The sequence below is a fragment of the Sciurus carolinensis genome, chromosome 17 (assembly GCF_902686445.1).
Source record: "Sciurus carolinensis chromosome 17, mSciCar1.2, whole genome shotgun sequence".
Taxonomy (NCBI): domain Eukaryota; kingdom Metazoa; phylum Chordata; class Mammalia; order Rodentia; family Sciuridae; genus Sciurus; species Sciurus carolinensis.
The window spans coordinates 28,380,767-28,393,652 of NC_062229.1; the positions used below are offsets into that span (position 1 = coordinate 28,380,767).

The 12,886-nt window shown below is 35.9% G+C and overlaps 1 protein-coding gene across 8 annotated transcripts in view; it reads left to right on the top strand.

Moving 5' to 3' along the window:
• Positions 1 to 12,886, top strand: part of Ulk4 (unc-51 like kinase 4) — a 623,492-nt gene that overhangs the window by 361,196 nt on the left and 249,410 nt on the right. The window lies entirely within an intron of this gene.

Below are 12,886 nucleotides of genomic sequence, written 5' to 3' on the forward strand. Positions count from 1 at the left end.
TACATTTATTGAGAACCTTCTCTATGTAAGACATTATATGTCAGGTTCTTTGAAAGCCACGAAAACAAATAATATTTGATTTGTCGATGGATTTTTAAAAATAGGTTCTCACTTGGTTTCTCCTGTGATATGGGCATGCTTAGGATCCAACTGGCTAAGCTCCTAGGTGCAGATCTCATCACACTGGAGCATGGTGAAAAACACTGGCAAAGACTGAAACCATAATCTTGGGTTAAGAAGACCAATTTTGGGAAGTTGAAAGTTTTCATGAGGTGATCTTATTTTTTCCTTCAATTTTTCTGATCTTAGTTTTGAAATGTGGTAAACAATGTGTTAGTAATAGGATTTTCTATTTTTCTTCCTTTACTATTTCACTAAGATAGAGTGGACTCTGTGGATATACCTCTTCCCCAGAACCTCTGTACTAGTATTCACTTAGGTTCCTTAATGTCTGAAATACTCTTGAAATATAAAAGCCATTTTATCAGCTTTTAGAAAGCATTTCTATATAAAAGAAAATATTTAACAAGCTCTTTTACTAGTTCAGATTAAATATTTAACAAAAAAGAGTAAGGACGGACTTGTGACAAAGTTGGAATCTATAATAATGTTAAGGACTAGCACACAATTAGTTATGCCTCCTATAGGTATCACAGAGAGCTTCTGAATGAGCATTTTTTGAAGCTGTCTTTGAAAGAAGAGGATATAAGTTCATTATTTAAGAAAGAATTTAAGATATTAGTATGTGAATAAAAGAAGGTAATATGGTAATGATAATTAGTTGGGCTTGAATCTGGAGGAGTCTGTAACTTATTTGCTGAGATACTTTGGGTCTTAATATCTCTAAGGATAATGGTGCCTATTCCATATGTTTTTTTTGAAAATTAAGTGACAATATATGCAAAATTGTCAAGTATAATTAACTTAATTATAATAAGCATTTATAAGTCCATAATAAAAATAGGTGAGTCATCTTCACATGGAACCATGTAAGCAGATAATGAAAAAGAAGGAAAGCCCCAAATAAATGATTAAATTCTAAAACAGTATCTCCTATTATAAATGAATTAAACTTTATCTACACAGAGTACAGAAAATCCACAAATATGATTTTAGAGCCATTATTCTTAAAAAGTTACAAAAAAAGTAGGTTCCTAAGAATATGGGTAGAAAATCTTATTTTCAAAGAGTACTTAAAAGGTTCCAGTGCTATGGATAAATTTGTCTGCCTAGGTTAAATGATAATACTGTTAGCATATAATAATTGAATAAAGGAAGGTCTTATTGGGGAAAATTTGAGGGTATATTTAATAGACACTGATGGAGATGAACTCTGGGGAATTGAAATCATGGATTCCTAGATCATACAATGAGAAACATAGTATACATTTGGACAGAGGATTCTTAGGTTGACTAATCCTAGATGGTAGAAAAAATGAACTATAATTATAGTGGATTAGCATAAAAGAAATTGTTTATCAGTTATGTAACTGTAGTATGGCTTTTTTCATGGCCTCTTACATTTCATGACTGTCATTCTCTAGGATTTGGAATCCTCTGCATTTAGCAGGGGGAAGAGTATGTAGTAGAGAAGGCACACCTGCTTCTTTAGAATCCCAGATGGTGGAAGAAATATTTATAAAATATATATCTGATAAGAGAGTACAATGCAGAATATATAAAAACCCCTACAACTCAACAAATGGAAATCAAACAACTAAGTTCAAAATATATAAACGACTTGAATAGATATTATTTCAAAAAATGTACACAGATGGCCAATAAGCACATGAAGAGAAGCTCAGTTTTATTAGTCATTAGAGAAGTGCAAATGAAATTCACATTAATTTAACACTTGGCATCAAAAAACAGCAAAGTCCCCAAAAGTCACAGTGAGACTATTTCACATGTGTAATATTACATTTTTAAAAAATGAATTGTTGATGAGGTTATGAAGATGCTGGAACTCACAAGCATTGCTAGTGGAAATTCAAAATGGTAGAGCCACCGTAGAAAACAGTAATGTGACACCTCATAAACATGGAACTATGTAATATGCCCCCAAAGAATTGAAAACAGGGATTAAGTACATACACAAATGTTTATTGCAATATTATACACAATAACCAAAAGGTGGAAACTACCTTTTTTGTTTTTTGTTCCAGGGATTGAACTCAGGGGTGGTCGACCACTGAGCCACATCCCCATCGGTGGTCGACCACTGAGCCACATCCCCATCCCTATTTTGTATTTTATTTAGAGACAGGGTCTCACTGAATTGCTTAGCACCTCACTTTTGCTGAGGCTGGCTTCAAACTCTTGATCTTTCTGCCTCAGCCTCCCAAGCCGCTGGAATTACAGGTGTGCACCACCACGCCCCACGGGAAACTCCTTTTGGCTTCTGGTGAAAAGATAAACAAAGCATATGTATGCAATGAAATGTTAGCCATAAAATAGACTAAAATTCTGAGACATGAGACATTGAAGAACTTTTAAAACATTGTTAAGTGAAAGTAGTCAAACAAAAGGGACAAATTTCATTTGATTCCACTTTTGTTAGGTACCCAGAAAAGGCAAATCCATAGAGAGAGAAAGTAGAATAGTGGTTTATATGACCAGTAAGAAGAAGACTGGGGAGTTAACTGCTTAATGAGTACAGAGCTTCTCTATAATGAAAAAGTTCTAGAAATAGGGATAAGGATGGTGTTATACAACATTGTGATTATACTTTCACTGAATTGTATATTTAAAAATTGTTAAAATGGTAGGATTTTATGTCCTATATATTTTACCACAATTAAGAAAGAAAATCAGTGGGAAATGATTTACATCGCTTTTGTTCACATTCTGCTGATAAGAAATAGTCTCATGGCCATGTTGAGAAACAGAGAGTACATGGTTGAGCAACAGATTCCTGGCAGTAATTTCCACAATTTGGAAAGAAAAGCATGAATACTTTATGGACTGAAAACTCTTTGACTACAAAGACCACATTTAAATATCCTTCTTAGTATATATGTAACTTGCAAGACATCAAATCAAATTTAGAAGCAACTCCTTGATACTGTAAAGTCAGAAGATTCTGAAAAGTTCCTACAGAACTTGAGTCAAAGAAATATTAAATTTCCCATTTTAGTAATTTAAAGTGCATAAAATGTGAAAAAATAAATATAATATTTAGTATGTTGTTGTGATAATGTCTTAATTTAAGGGTTTTTGTTAATTTATCTTGATCCTCCACATTTTCATCTGTGCTCCATATTTTCCTCCTGGTAAGTAGCTCCAGAGAGTAGCCTTGAGTTATAGTGAAAGTTTTGGGTCAGGCATTTTGTCTTCAACATAAGAAAGACATTTTCAACAGGTGGAAGTCTTGAATGTGTATAAGTCAACTTTGGGATATAGCGAGTGCTCTGCTATGCGAGCACCCCTTGAGTCTGAATACTCATATTCTTTGCTTTTTCCTTTAAATTACATACCACATCTTTCAAGAGGGAGATACCGTGTAGTCTCCCAACTGTGGAATACCAGTTGACTCTTCTGTAAGAGGAAGAATATCAAGTATGATTATGGGTAAAATATTTAAAGCATTGCTAATGAAACTAGAGACTAGTTATCATCAGTCATTCATGATAGGCAAGTGGAAGCCATTTCTCCTGAGGAGCGATGGAAAAGGCTAGGATGATTGCTTGTAGGCCAGATGAGTAACCAAAGCCCTGAGGGATGTCTTCGGGGATATGTCTGCCTCTCCTATTGGCAGGGAGGACATTTATGCTAGGAATAGCTCCAGGAGGCAGGACCTAGAGTCTTAGGGAAAGTTCCTGGGCAGCCCACTTTGTGTGCAGGATGAGAAAGACCTTTTCAACAGGTGGGGGACTCAACTACGTAGAGGTCATTTTCTGGACACAGTGCTGTGCGCTGTGAGTGCCCAGGAGTCTGGAAGGGGAGAATGACAAAGGCAATCCCAGTGGCGTGGGAGTTGTCCAGTGGCCCCTGGAGTGCTCATAGTGCTAAAATTCTGTGATTCTTATCCTTGCCAATGTTTATGAACAGTCCTGCAATCTCCAAGATGAAAGGCAGGGGAGAATTTAATGTAATGAAAGAAAGCTATTAAGATGTAGATCGTTTTCTCTGTGAGTGCTTTCACAAAGTGCTGAAACACACATTCACTTTTATTTCCTTATGTCTGGGCTGCTGACACTCAGAAACTAAAGATGGAAATGTAGAATCAAGCAGGTTATACTTGTGCAAAGAAAGAAGCGAACATCTGGCTCTTGGCTTTTTCCTTAAATTATAGAATTAGTGCTGCAGAATGTCTCTTAACGCCTTCTCTTTTATATCCTTAGTTTTAGAGGAAAAAAAATCTAATGTCAGGCAGCAATTATTGCAGCACATTGCTGCCGTATTCAGCAAACAGTAGGACATTTAAAGTGAAGACAGTTATTAATGGGACTAAAACAGTAATAAAACTTTATAGAGGCATTTAATAACTCATTTACAGATCATGAAACAAAGCTAATAGTCAACCTTCATGGGTGAAGTGCTCTATTTGTCTTGTGGTCCACTGCTTTGACTTTTAGTCAAATGTCAAGAGATCACTTAGATTTCAAATGTCTTTATATGCATTTTAGTGTTAAAGCCTTTATAATTTTGAACTCTTAAAAAAATGAGTCCCCAAAGAGCAATGATCTAGCATTAACATTTTTTATAAAAAGATATCAGCTCTTTCCATTTATATATATATATGCATATATATGCATATATATACACATATACATATATAGATACATAAGTACATACATGTGTATGTGTATATATGTGTGTGTATTAGTGATTGGCTAACAATAAGATCTTTATGCAAGTACCAAATTTTGAATTTATTCCAATCTTCTCTAGGTATCTCTGTTACTAGCTATGAATAACTGAATAAATCATATGTCATTTGTTTTCATTTTGTTAATTGTGTCCATCATAATTATTCTGAACATTATAGTTTGTCTTCCCAGTTCTCCTTTCACCCTCCTCTGTTGTCCCCAGAGGATTTCCTTTTCTGTTGAAAATAGTTATTCTGATCTGAATTTTGTTTCCTTCAACTTTATTCAACAAATCATTTTTGAATCTTGGAATACTTATAGTTGAGGATTCTTAAAAATAATTTGTTCAAGCACTTCATTGTACATGTGACAAAACATAGATTGATGAGGTCCAGAAATCAGCTCAGGATCCCCCAGTGGGAAGGCGCTCAGAGTTTCCAACCTAAGCCTCCTTCCTTTCCTGTGTTCACACCAAGAGTTGACTCACCTTTTTTCAGAACACTGAATGCTTAGGCAAAGTGCCTTTAGGCCTTCCTTTTTGTCTCTCATTCATACCAGGCTTTTGTTTTTATTGCTTGCGTAATAGGTTAGAACATTGCCTTATCTTTAACATTAATATTATTGATCACTCAAGATACTCTCCCTTGATATCCTGGGTGACCAGTGGCATACATTTTTGTTTTAGACATCTTGCCCAATGTTTAGAAAAGTCATTTCTATGCATAGATTAAAGCCATGCTAACCCACCTCTCAAGAATTTAATTAGGACCTGCTTTCTTTAATCCTGTGCTTCTACCACTACGCCTTCCATCTGGAGATGATATTTGCTCTACTTCTCTGACATGCAGCTGGCATCAAACACCTGACACCTATTTTGGAGATAAATTTCAAAAATAAAGAGAGGGTATTTATTATATTGGTAGTAAAGAAGAAAGGACACTTGGAGACAGTTCCTCTTTATGAGATCAAAGCATGACCATACCATACTGAATCCTCCTAACCATATCTTGACCAAGTGGTCATACAGTGGGTTTTATTTAATCCACATAATCAGGTATTTGTCATTGGTATATTCATTCTGATTTTCCTGGCATGCCACTTTTGCTCCATAAATATTAGGATGCCAGAGTAATATGACAGTGGAGTAAGACCCTCCAATGATCTCTCCAGGGAATCTCATAGTGCCTGACACAGAATGATGACTGGGTATGAAGTGTCTGTGAACAGATTAGGTTTTTTAGGCACTCCCTCAATTCATCTGGATGACATATGAACTGCAAATTTGGGACAGGCTTAGGAATGGGTCACCCTCTCATATGGAGATGATGAAGACACAAATGTAGACTCATCACAAACCTGGGCTTAGGGTGCCATCTAATGCTGAGATGGTAGCAGTGATCACAGGCTCAGAGAAAATGAGCTATCTGCTTAGAGTTCTTGGAAGGACAGACACGAAGTCAGATTATGAAGAATGGAATCAATACCTATTCCTTCATTGTGCAGATGTCATCATCATGCAAAAACAAAAACAAAAAAGCATCAAGAACTTTCAGAGTACCATGAGCCCACCTAACAGACTGAATTGTAACCAATATGTATAAATGTTTGGACAGAGAATTTAATATAGGGGTTTAAAGGAAACTCAGTGAACTTCAAGAAAAAAGAAACAATTCAGTACTTTATCAGAGAAACTTATCAGAAAGATGGAAATAATTTGGGGAAAAAATAAATTCCTGAATTAAGAAGAATACTAAATGAAATGAAAAGTGCATTAGAGAGCATCAGTAGCAGAATACACCACACAGAAGTGCCAGTCAGCTTGAAGAAAGTTATTTGAAAATATACAATTACGATAAAAAAGAATGAAGAAAGCTTATGGGAACTTTGGGGAAATAATAAGAACAAATATATGATTTATTAGGATTCAAGATAGACTTTAGAGTGTAAAAGGAGTAGAAAGCTTTTTCAAAGAAATAGTAACAGAAAACCTCCAAGAGAAGGATGAAAATATTCACCTACAGAAAAGTCAAATGTTATCAATCAGATTCAACTCAACCTGTCTACCTGAAGATATCATCAAGCTCCAGAAGTTTAAAGATAAAGATTCTCAAAGCATAAAGTGAGGGGAACACAGTGTGTTCCAATTTGTCTGGTAGTAAACTTCTCAAGAGAAACCTTACAGATCAGGAGCGAATTATATATTTTCACAGTGCTAAGGGAAAACAAAACAGAAACACTTGCCAACTAAAAATACTGAACTCATCAAAGCTATTCCCTTAGAAACAAAGGAAATATAAAGACATTCCCAAACACTGAATTTACCATAAGACCTGTCTTATTTTCTTCTTTTTATACTGGAGGTTGAATCTAGGGGCATTATACCACAGGCTATACCCCAACCCTTTTTTGTGTTTTGAGACTGGGTTTTGCTAAGTTGCCAAGGCTTGACTCAAACTTGTGATCCACCTTCCTCAGCCTCCCAAATGTCTGCAATTATATTTGAACCAGGTGAGGTGACACACAACTGTAACTTGTATAACATGGCTCTTTGATTACAAAGAACCAACTCCTTGTTTTAATCTTTTGTATTTTTTAGTCTTCGTTTACTTCTGACCTGATTTTTGTTATTTCTTATATAGTACATTTTGTTTTTTCTTGCATTTCTACATCCTTAATAAGTATCATCAGTCTTTTTGTAACCTTTTCATATTTGAATGTTTGCACTCATTGCTATAAACTTTCCTCTTTGTTCTTCTTTTGCTGAATCCTGTAGTTTTGGTATGTTGCATTTATGGTTTCTTTCAAGAAATTTTTAATTTTCCTTTTTGACTGACTTAATGACCCTCTGTTCATTCAGAGCATGCTGTTGTGTTTCTGTGCATTTGTATAATTTCTAAAATTGCTTTTCTGTTGACCTCCTGTATTTTAGTAAATGATATAGTCTAGCAGTTTCATACACTGATTGGAAAGAATGTGTATCCTGCAGCTGTTGAATGTTCTGTAAATGTCTGCTAAGTCCATCTGATCTGTATTATAGTTTAATTATGAATTTTTGTTGTTGAATTTTTGATCCAAATTATTTGACCATTGAGGAAAGTGGGGTGTTGAAATTCACCACTGTATTTGTATTGAAACCCATCTTTCTCTTTTGGTCCATAACAATGTTTATTTTTATGAAATTGGGTGCTCTGACATTAATTGCATATGGATTTACAATTGTTACATCTTGTTGAATGTATACCTTGATAATTATATTGTAACCTTCTTTCTTTCTTTCTTTCTTTTTTTTTTTTGTCTTAGGGTCTATTTTGTTAGAAGTATAGCTACCCCTTCTGGTTTAGATTTCCATTGAATAAGAAAGTCATTGTCCATTCTTTTACTTTCAGTCTGTGGGTGTTATTACTAATGGTCCATCATATTGTTGGGTCTTTATTTTTTTAATCCATTTATCCAGTCTGTGACTTTTAATTGGGGAATTTAGTCCGCTTATATTTAATATTATAATCATAGTTAAGAGCTGTTTCTTTTTGTTGATTTTTTTCAAGTTGTTTTGAATAATGTTTGTTCAGCTCTTTTTGTGTTCCTCATCTTTGGTGGTTGGTGGCTTACTGAATTGATAATGTTTGATTCTTTTCTACTTCTCCTATCTGTATCTACCTAGGGAATTTTTACTTTCACTTGCTGTTATGATGGTTATTCTCTTTCTTCCACTTCTGAGATTAGAATTCTCTTAAGCAACTTTTGTAAGGTTGGTCTGGTCGTCATGAATTTCCTTAGTTTTTGCTTCTCTTGTAAGTTCTTTATTTCTCCTTAATTTCTGAGAGGTACACTTACTAACTAGGTATAATAATCTTAGTTATTTTCTTTGAGGATTTGGAGTATATCATTCTGTGCCATCCTGGCCTTTAGTGTTTCTACTGAGAAATCTATTTGTCTAATGGGGTTACCATTAAGTGTAATTTAGCAAAATTCTCTTGCAGATTTTAGAGTTTGTTCTTTGTCTTATACTTTCAACAGTTTTACTCCATAATATGCTATGGTGTTAATCTTTTCTGGTCATTATAAGTTTCTTCTAAATAAATGGATATACATCCATCTCCCAAGATTAGGAAAGTTTTCTACCATTATTTCATTCAGTAGGTTTTCTGTGCTTTTAATTTTTTCCTTCACTTTCAGATATTTCAGAAATGTGAACATGTGTTCATGTAATAGTGTTGTATACCTAAGTACTCTTTTCTTTCTTTGCTTTCTTTGCATTTTGTCTAACTGGGATATTTCAAAGGATCTTTATACATTCTTCTGCTTGAGGTAATCTGTTGTTGAAGCTTTCAACTGTATTTTCTAATTTGATTTATTCAGCTCTTAATATCTAACATTTCTAGTTCTTTTTCAGAATCTGTATGTCTCTGCTGAATTTCTCATTCATATCCTGCATTGTCTTCCCAATTTACTTAACTGTTTATCTGTATTTTCTTGGATCTCATTGAAATTTTCATTTTAATTATCCTTTTAAATTACTTATCAGGTATTTCATCCATTTCTCTTTCTTTAGAATGTGTTGCTAGAGAATTATGTTTTTTGAAAGTGTCAGATTACATTGTTTCTTCACATTTCTTGTGCCCCTATATTGAGAATTTTGCATCTTATTGGACAGATATCTCCACCACTTGTATGGGATGACCTCAGTAAGCAGCTTTCTCCTGAACATATTTCTTTGAGTATTGATTTGTTGTGCAGTTTTGGTTTTGATTATAGCTGAGCATCATACTGTGGTTTCCTTATGCTTTATGCTTAATGACTTTGGGCACAGCATGTAGCATTACAGAGTCAGAGACCCGATTTTCTCTATGGGCCATGCAGTAGTAGACACTCTAGCAATTTGGGCAGGTGAGGTATGGACAACAGTGAGTGTGGGGTGCTTATCAAATGGCTTCTACTACAATGGGAACAGTGGCCCCTATCCAGTGATGGGGGTTTCCTCAGGCACTGTTAATGCTAGCTGTGCTACCAGCAAGGACCTTTGTCACCGGTAACTCCATCAGTGATGAGGGGCCTCGAGCACTTGTTCTCTGACCAGTCACTGCTGCAGGCTCATACACTGCACGGGGAGAGGAGGCACCCCCTCTGTGGTACTCGTACCCAGTCCTGTCAGCACTGCATGCTCAGACCACAGGCAAGGACTGAGTGGCAGGAAACACACGGCTGAGGTGTCTTGAGGAATTGTATTATTCATCTCTACTGCTTTGGTTCCACTTAGTGCCATCCTTGGCCATCACCCCAAGGCGTCCTGCCTTCTTCAGTTGTGAGGCCCATCTGGGAGTGCGCAGGAGTGGGACATAGCCAGAGCCAGACAGAGTTGCTCCTGTCCCCTAGCTGTGTTCACTCACAGTTGAGGCAGTGGTCGAAGCCATGGAATTTCATAAGACCCCTCAGCACGTCCCTGTGAACATGATGGAAGAAGGGACTGATATTCCCGTCCTGTCCTGTCAGCAGGTGCCTGAGTGTGACACAGGAGGAGAGGCAGCTGCCTTCAGACCTGGCACTGGTGTCGGTCCATGTGCAGCTGGCCCATGCCCTCAGTCTGGGAGGACCAGTGCCCTGATCTCCAGTTCTTGAGGACAGTGTCCTCAGTTGCCCTCTGTGTCACAACACCAATTCCCTCAAGTGCAGGGCACCAAGTGAGTGTAGGTCACAGTTGTCCTTCTGGTTCAGGTTGGATTCACAGTATCACTACCTGCCAAGCCACTGCAGTGCAGTCTGTTGTTCAAAAGATGGGAACATGCAGGGGTTTCTGACCCTGGGAGCCATCCAGATTCTCATTTTCCAAATGATCCCTAGATATAGTAACCTAAGGGTTTACCTGCGGATGACATGGAATCCTTTACCAAATAAGTCTACTGTGCAGATCTCAGGTTACTTTAGTGGACAACAAGCCTGTGAGGATTGTGAAACTTTCCAATAGGCTTGCATCTGCTTTGATGGATTTCTTTCACCCTTACCCCTGCAAAGGGGAGACTCTTCGCCTGCCGCCTGGCTGTGATTCTGGGATGGCCTGTGCCAGCATATTTTATTTTTCTTAGCAGGCTATTGTCCCCAGTTTCTGAATCTTGTGTTTTCAGTCTATCTTGCTGATTTCTGGTGCGCTCCTACAGTCACTTGTCTCCAAATACAACTGTGTACTTTTTACTTTGTTTCTTCCTAGTGGAGGAGGAGGTGAGTGCTGCACATTTCTATTCAGCCATTTGAACCTCCTGTCTTTTTTTTATTTTCCAGGTTTATTTTATTTTGTTACTTCCCTTAATAACTATTACACCTAAAAATTAAACCTCATAAACAATGCATACATTTGAGTAGAAAAATGTACTATTGACGTACTTCCTAAATTAAATGTATTTTCAAATCAATATACCAGCTCTCCAAAAGATTTTTATTTTTAAATAGTCAAATATTTCCCTAGATTATCACCTTTTCTTGCAAACTAATTGGACCATGTTGTATTTCTACCAAGAGCATGTGGTAATGATTTTCTCCCAATGTGTAGGCTCTCTCTCCACATTATTGATTGTTATAAATAACAATAATAGAACAGATAAATAAAATGTAATATATACATATACAGTGGAATATTAGCCATAAAGAAGAATGAAATTATGGCATTAGGGTAAAGGAATGGAGTTGGAGAATATCATGCTAAGTGAAAAAAGCCAAACCCAAAAAACCAAAGGCGGACTGTTTTCTCTGATATGTGGATGCTAATTCACAATAAGAGGGGTGGGGCACTAGGGAAGAATAGAGTTACTTTAGGTAGTGGGAAGTGAAGGGAGGGAAAGGGGCTTGGTGGTAGAAAGGATAGTAGAGTGAAATAAACATTATTTTCTCATGTACATATATGACTGCATGACCAATGTGATCCTACACTATGTACCATCAGAAGAATGAGAAATTATACTTCATTCATATATGATTTATCAAAATGCATCAATGCATTCTACTATCATACGTAACTAATTAGAACAAATAAAAAAATTAAAAAATCTTGAAAAAAAGAGCTACTGGGATTTACTTTGAAACTAAATGGATGTGAAAATGATTCTTTTATTATTTACTTTTTTTAGATTTAACATGCATGTAGTTCACTAATTCATGCAACTTAATGAATATACAGATGTATACACATATAAAATCAACCACAGATCAAGAAAAGCAACATTTCACACTAGAAAGTTTCAAGTCAATGTTTCCCACCCAGAGCTGATCAATTTTCTGATTTCTATCAATGTTGACTAGTTTTATCACATAAAAAGAATTATAAAATTTGTCTCCCTTTGTGTCTGGTTCCTGCTTAATTTCTGTGAGAGTTATTCACATTTTCTCTTTCATAAGGTTTTTTAAAATCAACTATGTAATTTTCAGTTATGCAAATATTTTGGAATTTATCTTTGTTTAATGAACATTTGGCTTATTTTCAGTTTGTCTGCCATTGGTATTCTTTTACATGTTTTTTGAGGACCTTTCCCCTTATTTATTTTGGGTACATTCACACATGTGCACACAGACACACATAGGCACACACAGACCTAGGACTGGAATTATTTAGTCAAAACCAAGGTATGCATTAGACTTTATGGATTTTGCCAGATAGCTTTCTTAAGTGTTGGATTAATGTGCACTCCAGTCAGTGGTGTGGGTGAGAAAATTCCAGTTGCTCTGTCTGTCTGGTATTTGTCTTTTTAAATTGTGGTTTCTCTGGTGGTATGTGGTAATGTCTCATTGTATTTTCATATAACACTTTGTTATGTGGATATTTTCTTTTGTGTCTGTGTATGCATTCTGATCATTTCTAAAATTAAGATGTGGGTCATGTCAGTCTCCGCTAGACAGTATACTGACAACTTGTAAAATACAAAATCTTAGACTCTTCATAAAGGAAAACTGCCATCTTCAAGTTTAGCTTCAATTTTAAAGGATTTTTTTCTGATCATTCTATATCTCATTATTAAATATTTTTACGATCTTGGTTTTGTAAAACTAACCACATCGCTGCCTTACTGTTTGAGAGTGGCTACTCTTGGCCC